The sequence below is a fragment of the Arctopsyche grandis genome, chromosome 2, assembly GCF_051622035.1.
Source record: "Arctopsyche grandis isolate Sample6627 chromosome 2, ASM5162203v2, whole genome shotgun sequence".
Classification (NCBI taxonomy): domain Eukaryota; kingdom Metazoa; phylum Arthropoda; class Insecta; order Trichoptera; family Hydropsychidae; genus Arctopsyche; species Arctopsyche grandis.
This window is the reverse complement of record NC_135356.1, coordinates 18,355,345-18,364,365: the sequence shown is the minus strand read 5'-3', so window position 1 is coordinate 18,364,365 and position 9,021 is coordinate 18,355,345.

Genomic DNA, 9,021 nt, shown 5'->3' with positions numbered 1-9,021 from the left:
TTTATGTTTTTCGGTAAACTACAAATTCTATAATAATAATGATAGTATAGTAAAGGGACACAAAATCACATACGTACACATTAGCTAAATGTGCCGATAATATTGGTATACCTCTGCTGAGATATAATTTTGTACATACATAAGTCTGTTCATTCGTTTTATAACAATATTAATTTGTCATACTCAATTTCCATTATCGTATGTATTTCATTTAATGGAAAATAATTGTTATTTTTAAAAAAAATATCTTACTTAATTTTCACGTGTTCAAACGCGTGACATTTAGCTTCTCTTTGATGATATTCTTAATTTTATAATTATATATAAAACAATCTAAGACCTGTATATATATGGCTGCGAAAATTGTAAACAAAATGAATGACATTTCGTAAAAATTTTTCCACGTAATTCTTTTTTCACGGTTTTCTTTTTTGTTTTCTATTGCCGAATAAAAACTTTTAAAACACGTATTCGCAAAAAGGGTATTTTTTCAATGCAAATACTGAATATTGGTGAAATAATATGGCAACAAAGTGAACCTTTTATGTTTTTCGGTAAACTACAAATTCTATAATAATAATGATAGTATAGTAAAGGGACACAAAATCACATACGTACACATTAGCTAAATGTGCCGATAATATTGGTATACCTCTGCTGAGATATAATTTTGTACATACATAAGTCTGTTCATTCGTTTTATAACAATATTAATTTGTCATACTCAATTTCCATTATCGTATGTATTTCATTTAATGGAAAATAATTGTTATTTTTAAAAAAAATATCTTACTTAATTTTCACGTGTTCAAACGCGTGACATTTAGCTTCTCTTTGATGATATTCTTAATTTTATAATTATATATAAAACAATCTAAGACCTGTATATATATGGCTGCGAAAATTGTAAACAAAATGAATGACATTTCGTAAAAATTTTTCCACGTAATTATTTTTCCACGGTTTTCTTTTTTGTTTTCTATTGCCGAATAAAAACTTTTAAAACACGTATTCGCAAAAAGGGTATTTTTTCAATGCAAATACTGAATATTGGTGAAATAATATGGCAACAAAGTGAACCTTTAAGAAACAAAATCGTAACATATGTATGTATGTATGTACCTTCTGTTTTGTTGACGACTCATAAACGTACCTTGATCTCGTTGAAGACTTGGACGTTTGAAACTTTTTTGTGGAAGGGAAAAGGTCAACTCAAAATATGAAGAATCCATATGCACATATGTAAATTTTTAACAAAATTGGCTCAGTATAATCAAGTAAAAAATTGATTGTAAGAGAATCCAATTTCAATAACCAACAGAATTGTCAAGTTAGATAAAACTACGTAAAAACTACATTGTCGCTTTCAATACTATTGATTTTAACAATAAAATTATACGGCAGAATGAGCGGCTGGACAAGGTTTGACCTGTTAGAATCTTATGAATTATTATTACTAGCATTCAATTATATTTTAAAACGTTAAATATACAAAGATATGTATAGCTACAAAATATAATTGATAATTGAATTTTCAATTAATTCGATTACATAAATATAATACAGTATAAAATCGTACAAATCTGGGAACCAAGCGATCATACTATAATATATTTGTACGATCTTGGTTCCCGGAAATATGCACTGAATTGCACTGAATAGTAGCGCATTTTCGAGAAGTCATAATTTCCAAAGGCGCTCAAAAAGAACTTATGCAATGGAATTCTACAAAAAAAAGTTTAGCGCCCTCGGATAACATACTCATGCCCCTTGACGCTTTTTTGCGGAATTCTATTGCGCTAATTCTCCTTGAGCACCTTTGAAAGTTTGGAGGAGTGCAACTATCTCGAATGCATTTTTCCGGTCACTGATCGCTTTTACTACAAAGGTGAAGATTACTAAATCCTTAGCGGTCCAAAGATGCAAACTATTTTAAAGACATGAGTACACATTTATGTATGTATATACATATGCGGTCTCCGTGACGAGCCCGAATGTGAAACGCCGGAAAACGCAAATATCGGAAGGCAAAGATCGAAAATCTAAAGATCTTAAGTCGAAACATCAAAAAAAAAAAAATGGTGCATGGTAAACGGTACATAATTTGCGCGAGCAGGACACAACAGGAACAGGCTTTTCCTCCCGTATTTATGTGCGCGCGCAGAATACGGCAGGAAAAGCCTGCTCCTCTTGTTCCTGTTGTATCCTGCTCGCGCAAATTAAGTGAGTATGTACCGTTTACCATGCACCCTTTTTTTTTTGATCTTTCGATTTTCGATCTTTGCCTTCCGATATTTGCGTTTTCCGGCGTTTCACATTCGGGCCCGTGATGTAGACCCGTACATATGTACACACTAAGGAGTCCATTACCGGTAAATGGCTCGAAAAATAGTTCGGTAATCAAAACATATTCGTTGCATTTCATCACATTTCTCTCCTTTATTTTGACTTTTGACAACACTGATTCGATCCAAGATACCCATTATGGTAAGAACACACTCAAAAACTCCAGCTGTAATAGGCATATCTTCATGCAATTGTTAATCCCTTCGATTTTATTATTTCGACAAGTTTCTCCTACATTGCTTTCTTCAAATATGGGAATCGTCGTTATCGATCACTGACAAACCTATGTCAATACAAGGATAAAATGTCATCGAAAGGACTCCAGTGGGTTAATTTTGGAAAGGTCGCGACGACACAGACCAGGCATACCAGCTATTATTATTCATGTGCAAAACTATCAACAAAAAAAACGTACTACTGTGTGTCTGCAACTTAACTAGATTGCAGTAATTTTATCGACGACTGAATGTGTTATCAAATAAAAAAATTCGGGTGTGACCAACCCATGACTTTATCTATGTATTTGAGGAATATAAGAAGGTTACAAAACAAAATTCAATATTGAACTAATAACTATGATAGCGATACAAATTGAGCGCGAATATATGCAAATACTTGCACAAGACAAAAGTTCTACTTCCGGTTGTCGGATTTTGTTCAAATTTTTTTTATTATTTAAAATCAGTATAATTATAATACACATTAAATATCAAGAGGATAAAAATAATATAAAAGGTCAAAATAAAATAATGAAATATTGTTTTAAAAAAAAATACTACTTCCGGTTTACAAATTCTGACCAAAACGTTATCAAATCTAAGTTAGTACATAAAGAATACAAATATAAATTTTCAGCTCAATACGTTTAGGGGTGTGGACAGGATCCAGGCGACAACATTTTTATCCTTTGTAATAGGAGAAAATCCCACTTCCGGTTCATTAAATTTGGTGATTTAATTTTTTAATTTTACTTAAAATCACTATCTTTATTATACACAATAAATATCAAGACGCTTAAAATAATTTAAAAGGTCAAAATAAATTAATGAAAAAATAATGAAATATTGTTTTTAAAAAAAATACTACTTCCGGTTTACGAATTCTGACCAAAACGTTACCAAATCTAAGTTAGTACATAAAAAACACAAATATAAATTTTCAGCTTAATACGTTCAGGGGTGTGGACAGGATCCAGGCGACAACATTTTTGACCTTTCTAAGACGAGAAAATCTCTCTTCCGGTTCATTAAATTTGGTGATTTAATTTTTTAATTTTACTTAAAACCACTATTTTTATTATACACAATAAATATCAAGACGCTTAAAATAATTTAAAAGGTCAAAATAAAATAATGAAATATTGTTTTAAAAAAAAATACTACTTCCGGTTTGCGAATTCTGACCAAAATGTTACCAAATCTAAGTTAATACATAAAGAATACAATTATAAATTTTCAGCTTAATACGTTTAGGGGTTTGGTCAGGATCCAGGCGACAACATTTTTGACCTTTCTAAGACGAGAAAATCTCTCTTCCGGTTCATTAAATTTGGTGATTTTATTTTTTATTTTTACTTAAAATCACTATCTTTATTATACACAATAAATATCAAGACGCTTAAAATAATTTAAAAGGTCAAAATAAATTAATGAAAAAATAATGAAATATTGTTTTTAAAAAAAATACTACTTCCGGTTTACGAATTCTGACCAAAACGTTACCAAATCTAAGTTAGTACATAAACAACACAAATATAAATTTTCAGCTTAATACGTTCAGGGGTGTGGACAGGATCCAGGCGACAACATTTTTGACCTTTCTAATAGGAGAAAATCCCACTTCCGGTTCATTAAATTTGATGATTTTATTTTTTATTTTTACTTAAAATCACTATCTTTATTATACACAATAAATATCAAGACGCTTAAAATAATTTAAAAGGTCAAAATAAAATAATGAAAAAATAATGAAATATTGTTTTTAAAAAAAATACTACTTCCGGTATACGAATTCTGACCAAAACGTTACCAAATCTAAGTTAGTACATAAATAATATAAATATAAATTTTCAGCTTAATACGTTCAGGGGTGTGGTCAGGATCCAGGCGACAACATTTTGACCTTCCTTCCGGATGCTTCCGGAAGGGAAAAAATCCCACTTCCGGTTTATTAAAATTAGTGATTTTTTTTTATTTTAATCACATTGATACAAGAATTATACTTGCATTTTTTCGTGAAGACCACACATGTTTAAGGGGTCGAAAAAAATAGTGGAAGAAAAATCGAACAAGAGTAAACTGCCACTTCCGGTCGACGGACGCTTACCAAATTTTATACATAACTTGGTATTGAGCCTTAACTGATCGATATGAAATTTCAGTTCGAATAATCAAAAGGCTTTTGAGAAAAACATAAAAAACCTCGATTCTCTAGAGTAAAAGTACTACTTCCGGTTCAGATAAAAATATTTAAAAAATATAAAATTATAAAAATTATTATTTCTAGTACATGCAAAAAAAATTCAGTCCGATTCAGTTAGTAGTTTGGGAGAAAATCGAATTCAAAAACTTAAAAAAAAGAGGACACCTATAAGGGGAGGTACCATTTCCGGTCAACTTAAAAATTTGAAAAAAATTTACGTAGTGTCTATAAGAATTTCATTAACCGATACTAAGTTTTGGTTCGATAGGACTAACGGTGTTGAAAAAATCCCCAAAGTACACAGACACACACACAGACACACACACAGACACACACACAGACACACACACAGACACACATACAGACACACACACATTTTTTCTAGATCATTAAAACGTGATCAGTAATCGATTATGAGTTCGAATCAGTCAAAATCTCGAGTTCGAATTTTCGCATGATCACAAAACTTCATCTATTGTTACTACGTACATAGATAAAGTAAAAATAAAGGCTTCAATTGGCTATTACAAATAAAAGTCAGTCTGGAAATGGAATATCCCCAGAAGAAAAAATAAAGAAATTAAAGAGATTGAGGGAAAGGAAATTAAAAATTCCAAGAAGTAAAAATAAGAGGGAGATAATTGAAAAAGCGTTTGCTTATCTAATGGCAATTCAACCAACGAGTGTCGAATCGGAAAAATCTTTCTCAACAGTGGAGTTATTTTGTAAAAAAATGACATCATAATTATTGAAAACATTGTTTTTTATTATTATTTTCTTAAACGACCAATATTTTTTTTTAATCCTTTATAAAATCTAATATAAAATTTCAAAAGAAACTTTGTATGTATGTGTGTATGTGAGTTTTGGATGGTAGAATCTAATGAATGAATTTAATTTAATTAAAAAAAAAAACAAATGAATATTCAAATAAATTTAATAAAATGTTTACCATTAGATAAGCCATGTTTAAGCGGTTTATATAAAAAATACCAAACGAGGCCAGGTAAAATCACTAGTCCTTTATAAAATATTAATTTATAAATAATTCATCACCATTCATTCATACCTGTTTCTTTCAACACATCTCACAATAAATAATTTTTATTAGTGTTTGATTAAATATGTTTTGTATATAAATTAAAAACATTAATTAATTTGCCGGTAATTTGAAAAAAAAAAGTTTACCGGATTACCAGTAAATGTAAAGTGGAGCAAATTTGGACCCATAAGTAAACAAACATACATACATACATAGGTTTTGCAATTTTTGTAAAACACTCATTTAAAATATCCCCACTGAAAAAATGACAACAAACTACATACATACATATTTACTTTTGTTTTATCCAGGTACTCGAACCGGAACCGAACCGAAAACCGGAAAAACAGTTATTTTTGCCGGAACGAAAACCGAACCGATATTTTTTTCGGTTCGGTAAAATAAATATGTATACAATGGGAATGATAGAATTAATGGACAAACATACAGGAATGTATATTATGTAAAAATATGTTTTCGAAAGTTTAAGAAAAATATAATATCGATATCAAACAAATGGGTCTACGTGACGAGCCAGAATGTTAAATTAAAGAAAACACAAATATCGGAAGGCAAAGATCGAAAATCGAAAGATCTTAAGTCGAAAGATCACAAAAAAAAGGGTGAATGGTAAACGTTACATTGTATTAATGTGCGCGCGCAGAATACGGGAGGAAAAGCCTGTTCCTCTTGTTCCTGTTGTGCCCTCCTCGCGCAAATTAAGTGAGTATGTACCGTTTACCATGCACCCTTTTTTTTGATCTTTCGACTTAAGTTCTTTGCCTTCCGATATTTGCGTTTTCTGTAATTTAACATTCTGGCTCGTCACGGAGACCGCAAACAAATGTACCCTGTAACAACAGATAATGAAGCTAAAATGATCAAATTTGTCAACTTGTTATAAACCGAAATAGACGAAGAAAACCATTAATTATGAAAGAGATTATGAAGCAAATATGCTACCTTCCATTGAGAACTATACTTTCCCTCATCTCATCGGAATAAAATGTGTGGCACATACTTTACAATCAGCATCAAATATTCGTGAAGATACACAAAGATTTAACCAACTCGCGAATTGGTTAAAAAGTTAAGAATCACATCTCTTACTATGAAATTTAACGAAAATGATACTAACTTGCTAATATTTAAATACAAGAGAACCGGAAAGCGGAACTGAACCGATATATATGTATATATATTTTTTTTTTCACCGAACCGTAACGAAAAAAATAACAGTTCGGGCCCCTGGTTTTATCTCATGATTTGAACGAGTAGAAAGGGTTCATTAATTCATCCCATATATTAGATTTTTACAAATACATACTGGTCACCAATACAGTTTCAATTTACGTGAATTTTTGTCAAGATAAATCGATTGGTTGGAGGCACAGGACATTGTTTAAAATCAATGATTTTTTTTTTTTATTTAATTACACTTCTCTTGACATAAAGTTTTCCACTGGCTCCATCGATGAAAATCTAAAATTCGCGGTTTTCGCTCTGGTCTAATATGTAAATGAGCATACATACACGTATTTTCTCGGGTCTACCTCACGGGCCCGAATGTGAAACGCCCGAAAACGCAAATATCGAAAGGCAAAGATCGAAAATCGAAAGATCTTAAGTCGAAAGATCAAAAAAAAAAGGGTACATGGTAAACGGTACATACCCACGTACATACTCACTTAATTTGCGCGAGCAGTATACAACAGGAACAAGAGGAACAGGCTTTTCCTCCCGTATTCTGCGCGCGCACATTAATACGTGAGGAAAAGCCTGTTCCTCTTGTTCCTGTTGTATCCTGCTCGCGCAAATTAAGTGAGTATGTACCCTTTACCATGCATCCTTTTTTTTTTTGATCTTTCGACTTAAGATCTTTCGATTTTCGATCTTTACCTTCCGATATTTGCATTTTCGGGCGTTTCACATTCGGGCTCGTCACGGAGACCGATTTTCCTCATATATATTCTAAGTCTGACTAATAGAATTTGATGAGATATAAAAATACACATCAAAAATTCGATGATTACAACTTATCATCGATTCTACGAAAAATATTGAACATTCCTTTTTATTTAGATTGGCGGTACAAAGAAAAATACTTCTAAATTCCTAAACTCCTATTGGTCAGCTATATGTTTTGATCAATAGCAGTGACGCGTTTAGAGGTCAATCAAAGAAAGACCGTCAAAGTTTGTACACTATCGAGTTATATGAAATTGGGTTATACGCAGATTTTAGAAACCAGATGTTGGAAAAGACATTCAAGTGGCGAGATTAAAAAAAGAAGGTGTAAAGTTTAAACACACGAGGATTTGATGTACGTATGTACGTAGTATCACACCTTCACGTAGCTTATTCAAAACAAATCGTTAGCCATATGGCGCCTATCAAGCTCGTGTTTACTTTCTTTTTGTACACATATCTTTACAATACCGATGTACATATGTATCACATACGTACGTGTTAAAGCAGTCCGTTATGCATCACATACGGATGTCAAGAAGATATGTGCGTTTGATAAGATGATATTTTCTCCATCCATATCGCCAAAAACGGTCGTTTGTTTCGGTGAAACGCGATTATGACACACGATCGTCGATTCAAATTGTAATAATATTGTAATCAGATGCAAGAGATAATGCATGTATACGGTTTGTGTACGAAATTTTCAATGGTTCGGTAGTTCTGTGAATGAACTGGGATAGCGGTCGACAACCTATGATGATTTTGTCTAGGGATCGAAACGGAATCGGCGAGGATTGGACTTGACTTGTTGACTCAATATGAGAATATGTTTTAAATATAAACGAGGATGTTTTTTTAAAACTAAGAATATTTTATTGATTATAAACTGGAACTAAAAAACCTTTTTGCATTGAATTTGCATTCGATGTGAAAATCCTGATGTTGATTTGATTTATAACACTGACGGGAAAGTGTCTTCCAGGACGTAAATATAATTTGATGAATTCACAAAAAAATAAAACCCAATTACGGCTTCAAATTAAAATAGGATCTCGAAACTTTTTTGTATAATACCTATTTATTTACAAATGGAAATATATATATATATATATATATATATATATATATATATATATATATATATATATATATATATATATATATATATATATATATATATATATATATATATATATATATATATATATATATATATATATATATATATATATATATATATA